The following is a 19,806-nucleotide window of genomic DNA, read 5'->3' on the forward strand; positions in this document are numbered from 1 at the left end:
CCATCCATCCATGCTCCTTTTGATATCGGTCGTTTACATAAATCATACCAGGTGTACGAATGGCTAATCTAAACATAGTTCTCAACTACAACAGTGTAAGATAGCAATGTAGAAGTCATTCTTCAACGAGATGTTACGCTTTACTGTGCTCCATTCTAGCACCTATGCTAGAGTGAGTACTGCGATAGCTCCTAGTCCACCGCACAGTGCGACATGACGCAGTGGTAAAACAGCGAGCACAGCGGTTCAGTCCCCAGTGCAGCCAAGTAGATTAATGGATTTAGATTTTTCGTGGTTCCTGGCAGATGACGGAACGGTCACCTTGAAGAGGACATTCCGATTTCCATCCATGTCCTTCTCCAGATCCAGGTTCATGCTCAACTTCTAGTGCCCTCAATGTCGATGGTACATTAAACCTTGTTCTTCCTTCGTCGCATTGGACTATGGCGGGAGCTACCGGTAACATCTCGGAAAAGAACATTTTCTGTTCACACTAAGGATAGATAGACCGTACGAAGAGTAGAGCAGAATACTTGATTATTGCTCGTCAATCTTGAAGTATCACCACAAAGAAGTGATAGAGAAAGCAGAGCAGCGCATTTAATCACAGCTTTCTTTAGTAAGAACGAAAGCGTCACAGACGTGCTCTTCCTACCCCAATGACAGACTTTATACGGGAGGCGTTATGCAGCGCGAAGTGGTTTACTGCTAAAACTCTAAGAGCTTAAATTCGTAGCAAACTCAGCCAACATTTTGTTTCATCCTAAGTATTTCTCGTGAAAAGATCATTAAGGTAAAATTAGAGAGATTCCTGCTCACATTGAAGCTTAGCGACAATTGTTCTTCCTCCTCACCTTTTGCGATTGGCGCATGAAAGGGGGGAAGTGACAGTGGTGCAAAAAGTACCCTCCGCCACGCACCAGAAAGTGTCTTGCATAATATAGATGAAGATGTAGAGTACTTTACAGTGGCATCATTAAGTGAAGGAAATGGGGTGTCCTCCCTCCTCACGGCTCTTCTCCCAGCGACAGCTCATGTGGAAGTCGAAACTAACTTTCCACTTTCCTCAGCTCCCCACATCCGATTGTATTATGAGTCGGGGGCCGGGGGGGTTAACAAATAGTAATCCCTTTCTTGGACGATATTGCCAAACAGCGGAAGCGTCTGCGCGGAAAGTAAACTGTCTGTGGCATCTGTCTGTGAGGAACGAAAAAGATATACATAAAGCGCCTAACAATCAGGCTGCGGCCCAGTGGCGATATTTAAGTTCCCAATCGAAATGGTACTATCGCAAGACAATTAAAAGGGATATTCCATGAGCTGTTTCGGTGTATATGCCTTTCTCAAACGGTTTTGAACAGCCTTAGCGCATGTCGTAATCGAATATCTAATTGCAATATGCCAAGATTTTTTTATTGCTTCCATAATGTTTGTACTTCGTTGCGACTTAGGATATGTGTTCCATTTTATGATCAGGGGCCGGCCCGTGTGGCCGAGCGGCTCTAGGCGCTTCAGTCTGGAACCGCAGGTTCGAATCCTGCCTCAGGCATGGATGTGTGTGATGTCCATAGGCTAGTTTGTACTTCGTTGCGACTTAGGATATGTGTTCCATTTTATGATCAGGGGCCGGCCCGTGTGGCCGAGCGGTTCTAGGCGCTTCAGTCTGGAACCGCAGGTTCGAATCCTGCCTCAGGCATGGATGTGTGTGATGTCCATAGGCTAGTTAGGTTCAAGCAGTTGTAAGTTCTAGGGGACTAATGACCCCAGATGTTAAGTCCCACAGTGCCCAGAGCCATTTGAACCATTTTTTGATGATCTGGTATACTGCAATCATCTTTGACTGGGCGAAAAGGTTTTGGTTCTGTGAGTTTCGATTTTAGATGAAGAGAATGTTGGCTAATTGTGCGCAACGGATAACTGTCCACTTTCGATATTTGAATGTCGCGGTAGACAGGCCGTCTTTCGAGTAATGCTGCCCTCTTACGATTCTTCTAAGTAACAAGCAGGAACAAGAAGATAGCCGCCATCTGATCTGAGGAATGCGTATAAGGCGAATAAATCGAGCCAGTTTCTTGTTACATTCAACACACAGAAAACAAAAAGGTAAGCTTACGGTTTTTCCCAATTCAGTTTTATCTGTGTTATTAAAACATGTAATTGTAATTACTTGTATCACTGCATGGATGTGCTTTCTAAGCATAACACTTTAACACAAAGAACCTGATCGTATTAGTACGTAACCAGTAAGTCCCTGATCCTTTGCAGAATCGAATTCCCATATACAAAACGGCTTCAAACTTCTGACTTCTTCACAAATGAGTTATTGTGTTATATATCTGACGTTTCGGATATAACCGAGAATAATTGCAGAAAATATTTGAAATTCTGTTTAAAGTGTATTGGAAATTCATTATCAAACACTGGATGAGTATATTTTGGGTAGATTCGCGCTCTGTTCTTAGTAAAAGCTAGTTTTTCACACATCTCAGTGTTTACGACGTCATACTTCCGGAGCTATGAATCGTACAATGATACACTGACAGAAAGAAATCGCAGGTCCTAGAAGGAGTTGTGTGACATAAACAAAGGTTGGTAGGTTTGTTTCACCACCTGAAAGATGATCAGTCGTATAAGAGCGGTGCTAGTACCGTCACTATGAGGATGCAAAAGAGGGTTGCTTTAAACAGAGGCTGTAACGGTCGTGAGCATTAGTTACCTTCGAAATTGGACGTGGTGATTTGATGTCAGTCAAGAACGCCTTCAAGACGACAAAGACGCCATTATCTACATCTCACTGAGTTTGAACGAGGTCGTGTAACACGGCTATGAGAAGCTGGGTTTCCTTCTGCGACGTTGCAGAAAGACTTAGTAGAAACGCAGCCACTATACATGGTTGCTGGCAGCTATGATCACGAGAATGTGTGGTCGCAAGAACACTGGGCAACGGACGGCCACGCGGCACTACCGAGAGGAAAGGCCATCGTGTTCGGCGTATGACTCCTTCGAATCGTACCGCATATACAGCAGCAATTTGAGCAGCACAGTGATACAATGAACTGTTACAAATCGGTTACTTCAAGGACAGTTCCGAGCCAGACGCCCTGTAGCGTACATTCTACTGACCTCAAACCAACACCATTTGCGACTTCAATGGTGTCAAGTGAGAGATAACTGGAGGGCAGGGTAGAGGTCTGTAGCGTTTTCTGACGAAAGCTGGTTCTGTCTCAGTGTCAGTGATGACCGTATGTTGGTTAGGAGGGGGCCAGCAGAGGGCCCGCAACCAACAGTACGCGTGTTAGAACACACTGGACCTACATCTGGAGTTATGGTCTACGGCGTGATTGCGTATCACAGCAGGAGCTCTCACGTGGTTATCCCACGCACCCTGACTGCAAATTTGTATGTCAGTCAGGTGATCCACTCACATACCGCTGTTGTGACCCAACATGCTCTAGATAATGTCGATATGTTGCCTTGGTCAACTCGATCACTGAATCTGCCTCCAACCGATCACATATGGAATGTCATCGAACGACAACTCCAGCATCATCCACAAACAACATTAGCCGTCCCCGTATCGACCGACCAATTGTAAAAAACATGGAACTCCAACCCACACTCAGATATTAAGTCCCATAGTGCTTAGAGCCATCCATCCCACAAACTGACATACAGCACCTGCACAACAACAGGCATGTGGTTCAACATCCTTGTGGTTGCACTGGGTATTAATGTACCAGCATTTCACATTTGCAATGGTTTACCTCGTGCTTATATTAACCCATGAATTATTTGGTCCTCTTGAATGATATTAAGGGAATCAACAAAAAAAAAATGGTTCAAATGGCTCTGAGCACTATGGGACTTAACTTCTGAGGTCATCAGTCCCCTAGAACTTATAACGACTTAAACCTAACTAACCTAAGGACATCACACACATCCATGCCCGAGGCAGGATTCGAACCTGCGACCGTAGCGGTCGCGCGGTTCCAGACTGCAGCGCCTAGAACCGCTCGGCCACCCTCCGGCCGGCAAATCAACAAGTGACACAGATAACACTAAACAGGTAGTTTCTTTTAGAATTCGCTAAACCTCACGATGGGATATACGTTCGTCCCAATATCGTTTTTATGAAGGTATTGCTCAAAGTCTGTCCTCGAGCTTCCTTTATGGATTATAGAATTTTAGTCTACGTACCTCCTTACTGAGCCTCTCTTGTTTACTACGTGACCATAATTTGACAATAAACGTCCTGTAGAATTCTTCGCAATTATTACACGTCTTGGAAACATCGCTGCCCCATAGGGCGACGACTCTGAAAATGTGAGACACGATAAATTGGATGTTGTGACGCTTCGATCAAGATCTCGCAAAAATATTCCGAAAGCTTTTGATGAATACGGTAGGATGGGGCATATCTTTCTTCAAACAATGGGTTCGAAACTACGTATTTTTAATTATGCCTTGCTCCAGTTTAAGAGACCAAGAGTCGGAAATTTCATTCCGAATATCCCTTATTTGATTGACATATGAACTACAGGAAGATGCAAACTCATCATAGTCTACATTCTTGCTCATGAGTGTAGGATAATCCTTTCTTATTTGTTTAAAATTTTTCGACTCGGTACCTCTTCCGAGCTTACCTTCTACAGTCCTTTGGTTTTTAGCTATGCGCTTGTCTTTCATTTGCTGGAATTCCGCTTTGAAATTTTCGGTTAATTCATGATTTAAATTAGATTCTTTTGTGACCTGTTGCACAGCAGAAGAAATTTCCGTACTAACCCGCTAGTTAACATCGTGGGACTTCGTTTCAATCCAGTTGCCGTCCTCTCTTCCCACTTTTTTGACTGATTGGCTAGGTATTCGTGTATTTGCTTCGTAGTGTCTACTTCCAAATCATTAAATTTTTCAGTTAAATTGTCCATAGTTGTCTCTACTGTGGTCTGAGTTGTCTTAACAGCTTGAATTTTGCCTTTCAGCAGATTCACCAAATCCAAAAGACCTTGATATATTGTTTTACGTCAGTTGACCAGCTTTGTTCTAACTCAGCTAGGATTTTCTAATCCTTTTCTTCGTGTTTCCTATATCGTTCGACTTCTTTAGCCACCAATCTCCATTCGATGTAATCAAGAAACTGTTTATTTTGTTCTGACAGTCTTTTATCCCTCTCAGCCCAAAACGCAGCAAACTTTTCATCCATTTCACCTTGCTCTCTTTCATGATCCCTCTCTTCCAGTTACTCCAAAATTTCGAAAAACGAGTCTCTGGACCTACACCATACAGGTGCTATTCCTACGGTTCTTTTTCTTGGGAATTATCCGGTAAATCTGATAAGGCGCAGCTAGACGTCTCGTCATTTTGTCCTGCCAGTGACGCACATGGCTCCACAACACCCTTGTCAACCTCAGCCATCCTAACGTGCTCTGTCATTGGTAGTGTCTCGATATCTGAACCGTCAAAGTTTTCACGAGACCCGAGATCTAATAAATCCGGGGACTCCATTTGCCCTCTACGAGTTTTTCTGACCATTTCACTCGGAAGATTCAATTGAGTCGTGATACTGATTTTATCTAATTAATTAAAATACTGAAATCAAAAGTCACTTTTTGCCCTAATCTGGAAATCCTGTTCATTGAAATTCCACACAACCAAAGATCACTGTAGGGCCTAACTAACTATTAAAATAATGTGGCGATCATGCCCAGTTTTTTTTTAATTTTTACTCGTAACTGGTTAATTAGTTACAAATTAATAAATCATTAGCACACTCAATGAAATGTCTAATGGGAAATAGTGCATTTCAAACAAAGCAAGTGACCACAATTTACCAACGTCCTTATTGTAACAGCAGCAGGACACATCAAATTCGTCAAAACCGTTCACAGTCCCTACCCTCTCCACAAAATTCTAGTGGCTTGTAAGAGGCTCATACAATCACAAATAGATCACAACATAGATGCATGAAACATGCAACACCATTTGCATTAGTTACACACATAAAACCAGACCGCAGTTCAGTTGAAAAACAGATTGAAGCTCACAGTTACTTTAATTATTTCGCAGTTTACTTTTGGAGAAAATGTTCGTAATAGTTACCCAATTAAATTCTTCGAGACCCACGCTGGGCGCCAGTTGTACCGGGTCCTCCTTCTTCTTGTAGTAGTAACAGTAGTAGTAGTAGCATGTTGGTGAAATTTTATGTATGAAGTTCTTACTTCATTATTCAAGATAGTGAATTAGCTGTCGTATATTTGGGCACTCTGGTTTCCGTGTATTTGATGCAGAACCGCAACAAAATTAGACACAGCCCGCTGTATCGTCACTTTTCACTGTGGATGCTGCATAATAAAAGATGCTCTAAAATGCGTACGAAACGTACAAAAATTCAAGATGCATGGTACCATACAAGAAGCTATATCTCTGATTGTCCAAGCCGACGCTATAATGGAGCACTTTATTTCCAGTATTTCCAGTTGGATTCGTAAGTTTCTGAATGGAATTATTTCCCTCGCATATCTACCAATAGGTAAAAAATCGTATGAAAAGTAGGCCTAATAGAATTTGCGCAGTCGGATTCATTGTCAGAGAAACCAGAGATTCCAACTGTTATTCTCTCCAAAAATCAAACAGTTGACTACCGGTTCACTACGTTAACATTTCAGAAGGAAATATCAATTATTATCATCAGTAATATTCACTGCCTATATTCTTTTTGTCAGTTAATAATGTCAGCCTCTTTAATTATCTCCAAAAAATTAATCTTTCTATTTCTTTAACTTATTCATCAGACTTGGAAAAAAATGTTGATCTTTGGAATCAATGCTAACCATACTGTGAACTAACTTTTTGCAATAAACTGAGTAAAACACAGTTTTAATAATACCGATATATTGTTTCCACTTCCAATGCACAATTACACATCACATCAAAGGTACTAGTGCTAACGGACAAGGTCCTTACTGAACTGAACTGAACACACAGAGGGCATATAATGTTTCAGGCTTATATAACGTGAAACAAGCTACGATGTTGAGCTTTAATTTTTTATAGCACCTATTCTCTTGGTTAACATCCTTCTCCTTCCGAATGCTTTTTATTGAAACATTATTCAAATATCTCCCCGAATTGTTTTGTTAGAAGAAGGAATATATTAAAACTATGTGTTAATTAATCACCCACCGAAGTGAACTAGTGGTTACAATACACACACACGCACACTTAATGAATAATAACCATTGAGAGAGATGAATGGTTTAATATTTTTCTTCTGACTGGAGGTGGTAGATCTCCAATGATTTTTCATGATGATGATGACCAACCCTTCACTGTGGAGCACAGAGCACTAGTGGTGAGTTCGCCTGATAGTTAGTAAGCCGCTACTGAGGATGAGAGATGGCGGTAGACAATCGCAACAGCATGAGAAATGAAACAACTATTTTAGATGCCTTCATGTCCCCAGTCAGCCAATCTTGGATTCTGACGTCATCTAACACGTCATGCATTCTAAACTTAGAACATGCAGGATAATAACCACAGGTTGACAGCATAAAAATACCATACCCTGCTCACTGATCTACTGTGCTGGAATGTCAGGTGTGAATAATATGTTAGAAATTCACACCAGAGAAGTCATTTATGGTGGGTAGGAAGCCTAAATGCTACAGATGGGTAGTGGATAGAAATTTGCTAGAAATCTGTGAAGAATCACTTAAAAATAGTGTACTAGTCCTGACATTAGATCACGTTCTGTTTATAGGAAGAATGTCTGGATTTTAACATTTCATCTTCATCGATTTAAAATTTACGTCACACCAAGGCATGTCTACAGCAAAAATCGGTGTTAGTTAAAAAATTGTACTGCCATCCATCAAAAGGGTATGCATGTTGCTATGATACAGGTGGCTGAGGATATTACAGTTACTTGGGAACCTACTGCTGTCTGAATTCACCATGGGAACTACTGTTTGAATCAATCGAAACAACTATTACTACTACTACAACTGTTAGTATTCTGTTGCCAAAGAGACCCACACATCTGCATGAACTATTACAGAACATTTCCCTGTGCAATGATACGATGTGTGGATTCTAGTTTGTCTGTTGTTAAAGACTCTGATGCTGCCTCAGCTAAGCATCACATTTTAGAAAAATCACTATGTATACTCAGCAAGTCTGCATACAGCACACTGAGGAGTATATTTTATACCGCTGCCAGTCAATGTCTTTTGCTATCCCACATGCATATGGAACAGTGTGAGAAGGGAGTACGTGCCTCTAACTTTAAGCGTTCATTTGTGGTAAACCCATGTCACTTGCACTCTTCAATATGGGTAACTACGGAGAGATCCAGTCTGTTGTGCACATAGTTAACTGCTCTTCGGTTATGTTGGCAAATATGTGATATCAAGTTCTTGACACTCGCCAGTGTTAAATAAAGGGTGCAGTGTTGTCTGGTGTTTGAAAAAAATGGCTCTGAGCACTGTGCGACTTAATTTCTGAGGTCATCAGTCACCTAGAACTTAGAATAATCAAACCTAACTAACCTAATGACATCACACACATCCATGCCCAAGGCAGGATTCGAACCTGCGACCGTAGCGGTCGTTCGGTTCCAGACTGTAGCGCCTAGAATCGCACGGCCACTCCGGTCGGCTCTGGTGTTTGAACTGGCGGCTGTTATGAACCTGAAGAAAACGCAAGATTACTCTCATAAGATGTCACCATTTCGTCACAAACATTTGCCATAATTTTATAGAATTAATGCGAACATACAATAATTTCCAAACTGTAATCGAAAGTGAGCTTCGTAAAAAAATTGAAGTTTTACACCTCTAAAAACTTGCAAATGGATTGTGTCATAGAGAATCAATGTTCCATCTGGTGTCCAAGGTGGTAATTTCAATCTCTTAATGTTTGCGATCATAGCTTGTATAATATGCTAGCTGAACGTATGTTTAAGGACTGTTGGATGGCTATTCCTTGCCCCCAACAACTTACGACAGTGACGAGTGTTTGACAACAGTACAGGAGACTGTATCGCTGGGCTATTCAGTTTTACTATCAGGATGAATGCTCTATACCTTGAAATCTGGCAGACTTCCCATCATTTTAGTTTATGTGGAGGGATAAATTGTTTAAAATGTTGTATCAGAGGAGATGTGGAGAGTTGTGTTGAAGCATAGCACAAAAGAAATGGTGAGGGGAACTGGGGGAGGGGGGGGGGGGGGGAGGGGTGGAGGCGATTTGGTAGAAGTGTAGAGGCCTTTCCCTCTCCAGTGATTGCTTGGTCACTACGCTGGAATTCTACAGTCTGAGCTGGACTGCGATGTCAAAGAGCCAATGCCAGTATTCCAAACTTGGATTCTGACATCACAGGCGTGCGCTAGTGTGCCCGCGATCGCCATGTTCTGTCGTCATCTTATATTCTGATGTCTTGGTGCCTATTCCAGTTTTCCAAGTATTGGACTCAAACCTCATAGAGTTAAAATTCCAGATCAGCCATCTTACATCGACATATTCGATTCTGACGTCATAGATCCTGTGGAAACGCCTGATATCATTATACGTTGTGTAAAACATACCAAACTATGGGTTAACGATACTTTAGCGAGGTCCTAATGTGAGACGTAAATCGTTCTGCTCCCTGTCTCAACTACAATTTCTGTATATTTTAGCATTAATGTTTTGCGAAATAACATCCACACACCCATGAAGTGCTTTGTAATCGATAGAATCAGAGTGCTACTATCTCGCATAGTCCATGTCCAAACAGGAGAAGAAATTATAATCTTGCTTGTTCATCAAACGATCCTGAAGATTTTACATATGCGTCCGCCACATAATCTCTTCAAAAAACTTTCCCTGCCATCAAACAGAAGTTCCATCTCCCGTCAAACGGTTAAGATCATGGAAATCCTTAGAAGTTATAGAGGCATAGTTCTTTGACTTTGTATAATAAGCTCTCGTTGAAAAATAATTCAATAAAGGATGGATTCTACATTTTGCCTGAAAAATCCTAAATGTGTCAATGCCCTCAACAATATTCTCTTCTTGTATGTAGCGAGTAAACCACATTTCATTTCCATTAGCCTCTTGTTGCACTTTTAAGGTATAGCGTTCGTATTCCTTCCACCAGATAGATGTAATGATTTCTGTTTGGTCGCTGGGCGATGCTACAATCATCTGCAATTGGCACTACACTGTGTTGTGAAGGTAGTTCAGAAATCCTTCTTGACATGTCGTGTACAAGTAAAGTATTGACCAACATTCTTGTGAAATGGTGCCTAATGGCGGACTTCTCGACCGTGGAAAGGGAGCTCTCCCTGAAAAGGTATTCGTTTAAATAAAGACACAAACGTTCCTATTAAATGGTGTACAGTTTAGACTTTAACTTAGGGGAATAAGTCGAGGGGAGACGTTTCCCGAAAGTCTGCCACTCCTGGTATTTGTTTAAATAAAGACACATGTGGAGAAACTCAAACATAGAGTTAGGAGAAGCAGTGCCCATACGTCTCTGAGTGAATAATTGTCATGTAAAACATTTCAAATAGGTCAGCAGACCTGGACAAACGTCCTTTGTCTCCGACGTTATAGTGCCAGTACCCCTAACTCAGATTTTGATGACGTAGAGCCACTATGCCCTGATCGCAATGTTTCATCACCATTTATACTCCAGATCCCCTTCCTCGGACTCTGATGTCATAGTAGAGCCACACCAATACCTCATGTCTAGGCCAGTATGTTGTAATTCCACACTGTTATAAATAGTCAGACAAATCTGAGCTGGATTGTGACATCTTAGAGCTGCCCCACTATGCCTGAGTCACCATGTTCAATCATTCCAGGTCAGCCGTCTTCGATTCCACATCATAGTTATCTCGTGGTCGCATTCCAGGTATCGGATCTACATCTACATCTACATCTACATTGATACTCCGCAAGCCACCCAACGGTGTGTGGCGGAGGGCACTTTACGTGCCACTGTCATTACCTCCCTTTCCTGTTCCAGTCGCGTATGGTTCGCGGGAAGAACGACTGTCTGAAAGCCTCCGTGCGCGCTCTAATCTCTCTGATTTTACATTCGTGATCTCCTCGGGAGGTATAAGTAGGGGGAAGCAATATATTCGATACCTCATCCAGAAACGCACCCTCTCGAAACCTGGCGAGCAAGCTACACCGCGATGCAGAGCGCCTCTCTTGCAGAGTCTGCCACTTGAGTTTATTAAACATCTCCGTAACGCTATCACGGTTACCAAATAACCCTGTGACGAAACGCGCCGCTCTTCTTTGGATCTTCTCTATCTCCTCCGTCAGACCGATCTGGTACGGATCCCACACTGATGAGCAATACTCAAGTATAGGTCGAACGAGTGTTTTGTAAGCCACCTCCTTTGTTGATGGACTACATTTTCTAAGCACTCTCCCAATGAATCTCAACCTGGTACCCGCCTTACCAACAATTAATTTTATATGATCATTCCACTTCAAATCGTTCCGCACGCATACTCCCAGATATTTTACAGAAGTAACTGCTACCAGTGTTTGTTCCGCTATCATATAATCATACAATAAAGGATCCTTCTTTCTATGTATTCGCAATACATTACATTTTTCTATGTTAAGGGTCAGTTACCACTCCCTGCACCAAGTGCCTATCCGCTGCAGATCTTCCTGCATTTCGCTACAATTTTCTAATGCTGCAACTGCTCTGTATACTACAGCATCATCCGCGAAAAGCCGCATGGAACTTCCGACACTATCTACTAAGTCATTTATATATATTGTGAAAAGCAATGGTCCCATAACACTCACCTGTGGCACGCCAGAGGTTACTTTAACGTCTGTAGACGTCTCTCCATTGATAACAACATGCTGTGTTCTGTTTGCTAAAAACTCTTCAATCCAGCCACACAGCTGGTCTGATATTCCGTAGGCTCTTACTTTGTTTATCAGGCGACAGTGCGGAACTGTATCGAACGCCTTCCGGAAGTCAAGAAAAATAGCATCTACCAGGGAGCCTGTATCTAATATTTTCTGGGTCTCATGAACAAATAAGGCGAGTTGGGTCTCACACGATCGCTGTTTCCGGAATCCATGTTGATTCCTACATAGTAGATTCTGGGTTTCCAGAAATGACATGATACGTGAGCAAAAACCATGTTCTAAAATTCTACAAGAGATCGACGTCAGAGATATAGGTCTATAGTTTTGCGCATCTGCTCGACGACCCTTCTTGAAGACTGGGACTATCTGTGCTCTTTTCCAATCATTTTGAACCCTCCGTTCCTCTAGAGACTTGCGGTACACGGCTGTTAGAAGGGGGGCAAGTTCTTTCGCGTACTCTGTGTAGAATCGAATTGGTATCCCGTCAGGTCCAGTGGACTTTCCTCTATTGAGTGATTCCAGTTGCTTTTCTATTCCTTGGACACTCATTTCGATGTCAGCCATTTTTTCGTTTGTGCGAGGATTTAGAGAAGGAACTGCAGTGCGGTCTTCCTCTGTGAAACAGCTTTGGAAAAAGGTGTTTAGTATTTCAGCTTTACGCGTGTCATCCTCTGTTTCAATGCCATCATCATCCCGTAGTGTCTGGATATGCTGTTTCGAGCCACTTACTGATTTAACGTAAGACCAGAACTTCCTAGGATTTTCTGTCAAGTCGGTACATAGAATTTCACTTTCGAATTCAATGAACGCTTCACGCATAGCCCTCCTTACGCTAACTTTGACATCGTTTAGCTTCTGTTTGTCTGAGAGGTTTTGGCTGCGTTTAAACTTGGAGTGGAGCTCTCTTTGCTTTCGCAGTAGTTTCCTAACTTTGTTGTTGTACCACGGTGGGTTTTTCCCGTCCCTCACAGTTTTACTCGGCACGTACCTGTCTAAAACGCATTTTACGATTGGCTTGAACTTTTGATGACATAGAGCCAGGGCCAGTATTTCAAGTCAGCCAGAATGACAATTCACCATTTTGAATTTATACTTAGGACAACATCCCTTCAAACAGGCTATTCTTTCAATTTCTCAGCAAAATTATGAATTTACTGCCATTTTACACAAAGGGCAGTTGGTGTTTGTCAGTGGGGCCAGGGGTGTGGGTGAGTAAATCCCGTGATGTCTCAATGACATAACTGATGATGTCTTCTGTGAAACACTCTGTGCTTGTTCCCTCCTTACCATATTAATGAAGCAGTCGTTCTAGTGTATGATGCTGTGCATGAAATCCTTCTTTACGGAGAGTGCTGCTAGTGCTATTAGCCTCTTTCGACCCACAGTACAGTTTGAACCAGAAGTTATTCAACCGCAAATTCAAAGAAATTTAAATTTTTTTATACACTTATAAAGTATATGCTCACAATATTTATTTTCTCATAATACAAGGAAGTCAGAAACTGTCTGAAAAGCTTACAAGGGCAGGGTAGGTTGTGCTGCAAAATAATTGTTAAGAAAATATTCTAAACATTACACTTCTTACTTTACTAGCATTGAGGTTAGCCAATCCAGCAATTTGCAGCATAAATTGGAGTGGGGATCCAGCTGCCATCCTGGGACCAGAATCCTATTAAGTCTTTTTCCCAATGGTAGCATAATGATTTCTCAATTTCTGATATGTCATTGGCCTCTGAATGTCCCCTTGCCACAAGGTGCTGGGTCCCCCATTGAGTCCTGACCACTTCACGGCATACCAACATGCAGGCTCCCTGGATTGCTGGGCACACTGCAGCCATTGTGTGAAAGATATGCATATCTGAACTGTTTGTCATCAGCTGTCAGCACAGTCAGATACCACTTCCCACATATATCGAGTGATGGTACATGAACTTCAGGCAGATGTTTCTCAGGGCAACCCTTCTGCAAATAAGATGTTTATCAAATCATTGCCAGCCAGGATGTCTGTTTTCACATGAACACAGAAGCTACCATTTCCTTCATTAACCTCCAAACATACACTCATCTTGGCTCCCCTGACTTAGCCCCACCCTCCAATACATTGGTCACATATGGTGACTGTTCAGTTCCATCTGGGTTCAATTCACAATTAATGCTGCATAAAGAAAGTTCATATGGGTTATAACTCTCTTTGTTGTAGATAGCCACTCAGTTGGTAGCATTTTTGGTCTGGTTGCCTTCTCATTTTTTGGGTTCTCCTTCACTGATGAGGTTCTGGTCACCTCAGACACACTTTGCTTCCAGGAGCTTATTGACCTGTAAATTGTCTTTGAACCTCAGTTTGAATCTGATCTGGGCTGAATACTTTGAAAATGAAGTGGGCCACCCATGAACCATAAAGTGCGTGATGTGCCATAAATCAGGATCACAGCACATGTCTGCAGCAATGTGAGTAGCTACAATGGGAAACAAATCCAAGGCTTTCTGTTGTTCCATGTCAATGTGGAAAAGAGAGATTACCTGTTGATTGGATTCCAGGTTGGGTGGTTCAAATGGCTCTGAGCACTATGGGACTTAACTTCTGAGGTCATCAGTCCCCTACAACTTAGAACTACTTAAAACTAACTAACCTAAGGACATCACACACATCCATGCCTGAGGCAGAATTTGAACCTGCAACCATAGCGGTTGCGTGGTTCCAGACTGTAGCTCCTAGAACCGCTCGGCCACCCCGGCCAGCGATGCCAGGTTGGGCTGGGAGCAGAAATGAGAGAGTTTTCTTGAGTAACTTGATATCCAACTTCTGTTATTCCTAGATCCTTCATATAGAGCATCTTTCAGTGACAGTGAAGATAAATTAGCTTCTGTAAGCCTCTGCACTGAATTATTACACATGTTAACACTGTAGACACTGCACACCTAAGAATTCATGTCCTCAAACTCACAACTGCATATCATTTTGCATGACCAACTGTAAAAGCTGGCCTCAGTATTGGTTACTTGACTATAACAAACAGGAGGGAACTGCTTCTATTGTTGCTTACTAGACACTTGTTATTACAGTTTCACAAGTGAGCTGTTTGCAGGGATCATTGACAAAAAAGACATAATGAAGTTATAGAATAGCATAGATATGAATTAGATCCCAAATCTTGGATTTATGTGACATGTCAGTAAACTGACATGGGGTGGGGAAGAGGAACTGCACACTGTCAAGGAACAACAACAGGTGGAAAAGTAGAGACTCCAGAAGATACATGTTGGAGTATCACTGCAATGCACAGGATAGGAGAAACCTCCTGCCCTCACACCCTTCTATACACCTGACCTATGAACCCAGCAGCTAGAAAGTGGTACTTGGGGGCGGTGAAATCAGATTTTGCCCATAGATCAAACTGAGTATGTTAATAGCTGACTGCCAGTTTCCAACATGACTGTAGAAATCTGCAGGGATGATCATACATATTACCAAACCATCTGTCATAGAAGCAGGAGAATGGATTATGTGAAATTCAGAATCATTATGCACTGTAAAATTGTCTCAGGTATGTATAGTTTTATGAGGGCTCATTGCTTTATTGCCTTTCTAGATGAACCACCACTGATTTTTATCTGTACCATGAAGAAAATCAAATGCCATGATTTCAGTGGTGGCATCATGAGAGTCATAATTCTATTTGGATTATATTTCCAGTAGAAATATGAAAACAAAAACAGTAGTTCACTGGCATATGACGTCCATGTGTAGTCTCATTCATTTCTTCATAAATGAAATTTTGACAGTTCCATCCATAGCACTATAGCAATGCTATCGCCGATTGGGTCCACTTTAATACTTTCTTTATTCAGGACTTTATTGGTGCACTGAAAGAGAACATACATGCATCTGTCGTAAAAGAAACAGAAAAGCTGGAATGAAGAAGAAAATAAGTAATAAAATGAAACAACAGGAGTGGTTTAAGAACAAATATGAGAAAGCTGTTCATTTATGCTTTAATAAATGACCAAAGAACAACAAAATAAAACTTGAAGTAAGGAGGAGACACCAGTCATCAGACAAACCAGATGTTTACAGCACTTCTGATGAAGGCAATGATTATGATTATGATAACCAGCTTGCTAGCATGTTAAAATCACTACCTATGCACAATAAAGAACCTAAAGAGTTATGCCACATCTGTGGAGAAGTTGTTGTTCTTGTTGTTGTTGTTGTGGTCTTCAGTCCTGAGACTGATTTGATGCAGCTATCCATGCTACTCTATCCTGTGCAAGCTTCTTCATCTCCCAGTACTTACTGCAACCTACATCCTTCTGAATCTGCTTGGTGATGAATACACTAAGCAGATTCTGAAGGATGTAGGTTGCACTAAGTACTGGGAGATGAAGAAGCTTGCACAGGATAAGGTGGATAAGTAGGTAAAGACAAAGAATTCAAGTGTTTTTAGTGCTCTGAATAAAATCAAGCTGCATGTATTGGATAAGGCATGCCAAGACTATGCTTGTGACGACTGCTAATCCATGAACTGAATATTCTAAAATGTGTTGGAAAGTGAAAATAAAAGTGGTTACACATCCTATGTTACTGTTTAAATACTTTCAGTATTTTAATTTCCTAACAGAAATTGATAGATAATTTAAATGGCAATTATTTCTTTCCCTTCTTAAATGCACAGTTCTCCAACCAAAGATGGTAGTTACACCATGGGGTGGGAAGTCTTGCACTGCCACATCTTTGTGATATTTGCAGTTAAATTTCATTGTATGAATTTTAGATTTAATTTTATTTACTACAGTAAAAGTAGAGGAACTACAGAAATTTTATGTACAACTGGTTTTAGGTTGGCCAACAGTCTTGCGCAGTGGTAACACCAGTTCTTGTCAAATCACTGAAGTTAAGCACTGTTGGGCTTGGATAGCACTTGGATGGATCACCACCTGGTCTGCCAAGTGCTGTTGACAGGTGGGGTGCTCTCAGCTCTTGTGAGGCTAATTGAGGTGCTACTTGACTGAGAAGTAGTGGCTCCAGTCACAAGAACTGAAAACAGCTGGGAGAGCAGTGTGCTGAACACATGCCCCTCCATATCTGCATCCAGTGACACATATGGGCTCAGGATGACATGGCCATCAGTCAGTACCATTAAGGTCTTTCGAGACCTGTTTAGATGGAGAGAGATGGTTTTAGGTTACTCATTATATAGGTGTCAAGTTAATAATTTTGGCTTAAGGGCCAACTATTCCCCCACTTTTCCCTTATGTAGTGCTTCACACTCTCTTCAGAACATCTGTATGGAAATCATCATGGAGTAAATTGGACAGGATACTGTAGCATCATGCACCTTCAAGCTATTTCTCTTCTGTTCCACTGTTGAACAGCATCCCAGAAAAGCAAACATTTAAATCTTTCTGCGCAGCCTCCAATTTCTCGTATATTTTCCTGATAATCTTTCTTCCCTACTTAGATCTGTTTCAACAAAATATTTTCACACTCTGAGGAGAAACTTTGTTATTGAAATTTCGTGGACGATTGTACCACAATGATGTTTTAATTATTGCCAACCCAACTCACGTATCGTATCTGTGGGACGTTCTACCCAATTTACAAACAGTACAAAACAAGCAGTCCTTGTTTGAACTTTTTCAATTCTTTTGTCAATCCTGTCTGATGCAGATTCCACACTGCACAGCGGTACTCCAGAAGAGGATGTACAAGTGTAGTGTAGGCAGTTCCTTTAGTAGATCTGTTGCATTTCCTCAGTGCTCTGCTGATAAATCATTGTCTTTGGTTTACTTTGTCCACAACTTACCTACATGATTATGTTTTTATCAGATTCAACCCTGACACTAAAATGTGCTTCAAAGTATATTTCTTTTAAAAACAATGAATTCTCATTGATAGGTCCAGTAGAGAAAAAGAAAAAGAAACGTCTGATAACAAAATAACGAGAAATAAATTTTATTTTGGTATTAATCAAATGTTATTTAACTGTGTGGCTCATATGTGACTGAACTTTAAATACAGTGAGAACTATTTTAATTAATTACTACTGTTATAATTCTAACTGTTGATCTTTCTGTTTTATGCTAAAAACTCATAGTGTGCAGGCAGATAACAAAGAAAAAACTATTCTGCCAAATTGTACGATACATTATTCAGTTATGTGCCAAGAGAAGAAGGCCTTTACTGGTGGAGATAAATGCAAGTTGGGAAAAATAATAAATCTTAATATTCCTTTACATTCTGTGTGCTACCAAGTTGTTCTTTTAGAAATAATTCTAAATTCAGCTTGGAAACTAGTCAAAATTTTCTTATGTAATTAATTATTGTAATTAGAAGTTTTTGTAGATTCAATATGGATGTTTATACATGACATGTGAAAAAGATGTACAGGTGCTGCTAAACTGTTTTTCTTGTATGGCTTCTTACTGTAGCATGAAGTGTTTCCAGTGAGTTAGAAAATAAAAAAGGGAACTGATAATTATTAATTTCATAGTGATGACAGGAATCTAGATTTTTTTCATTTTCTCAAATTATTTATGTTGTGGTAAAGACTGCCAGACAGACAAAGATGGAACATTCTGGTAATAGTGACACTGACTCTCTCTCTGAAGCAGGTGAATCAGCCATTCACGCTAGTCAAGCCATAGATAATTTAACAGAATTATTCCTAAAAATGGATGTGTTAACATGGACAATGTCTACAGCACTATACTGTGCAGGCAACCATTCAGCTATGAAACCCACTATGACAAAAGAAATTACAGAGAAGCAAGACCAAATAGTTAAGGAATTTGCAAAAAGCTGGCTGCATTACCACACACACAAACAGTCATATTCACTGAAATTAATTAAATTATATTGGCTAATCCAGGTTTGACTGAAGAGGTAAAGAAATTAACAGACAAAGTGCTAAGCGTAGACAAAATGCAAGTCATGTGGTCACAAAGCATTTGTCAGCTGTCTGATCAAGTTAATAACATGCCTGCTGAACATGAAAAAACCATACACGAACAGTTAGATGTTCAGAGAAAAGGGCTCACAGATGAATTCACTGCCTACACATTTAAAAAGTAAAAATACATAAGGAGGCAACTGACACCAGGTTCCAAGCAGCAGTATCATAACATATAATAACATGTTTCTACTGAATGTGGAAGCTCTATGAACCACATTTAGACAGAACCGCAACATCTTCAAATTCAATTTGACAATTAGATTTCCCTGTGGTGAAATAATGTCAGTGAGGAAATTTTGACTGCTGAGAGAAATTGCCAAATCCAACAAAGAGCTAATGTAAATCTGTCATTATTACTGTGGATTCTAATATAACTTGCTGGAATTAGAATGATTTAAACAGTGAAGATGGCACAGCCAACACAGATCATTGTGGAAATCAATCAACCATGAATGGAAATGGACAGCATAAGAACGATACACAGCTCTACCCATTATTACAGCACAGATAATCATACAGGCCATGTTGAGTGAACAGAACATGTGCAAGGTGAGCAGTGCACTCATAATGACAGTAACAGTTTGTCTACTAGCCAAAGGCAGTGGCACTGATTTTGTAAGAGGGCAACTATAAGAGCTTGGGAGCTGTGGGCACCAGATCTAGGAATGTATAGAGAGTGGCCCACCTACCTATAAATGTGGGAGGTGTAGCTACATAATGTATGTTGCTAGTAGTTGATACATTAGTGGGGTACTATATTCTTTGCATGTATTTCCTTGGGAAAGAAATGAAAGGATCAACGTTTCTAGTCAGAAGTGCTATTTTTTTTTAATGGATGGTGTTAGTATACCCATGTACTTGTTAAGAACTGACACTTAGCTTTGCAAATATTGCTGTGGGTTGAAAAGAAAAATAATTATCACTGAGTGTAACAGTGCAACTATGCAGCAGCCTGAATCAGCTGCCTTCC

The sequence above is a fragment of the Schistocerca americana genome, chromosome 4, assembly GCF_021461395.2.
Source record: "Schistocerca americana isolate TAMUIC-IGC-003095 chromosome 4, iqSchAmer2.1, whole genome shotgun sequence".
Lineage (NCBI taxonomy): Eukaryota > Metazoa > Arthropoda > Insecta > Orthoptera > Acrididae > Schistocerca > Schistocerca americana.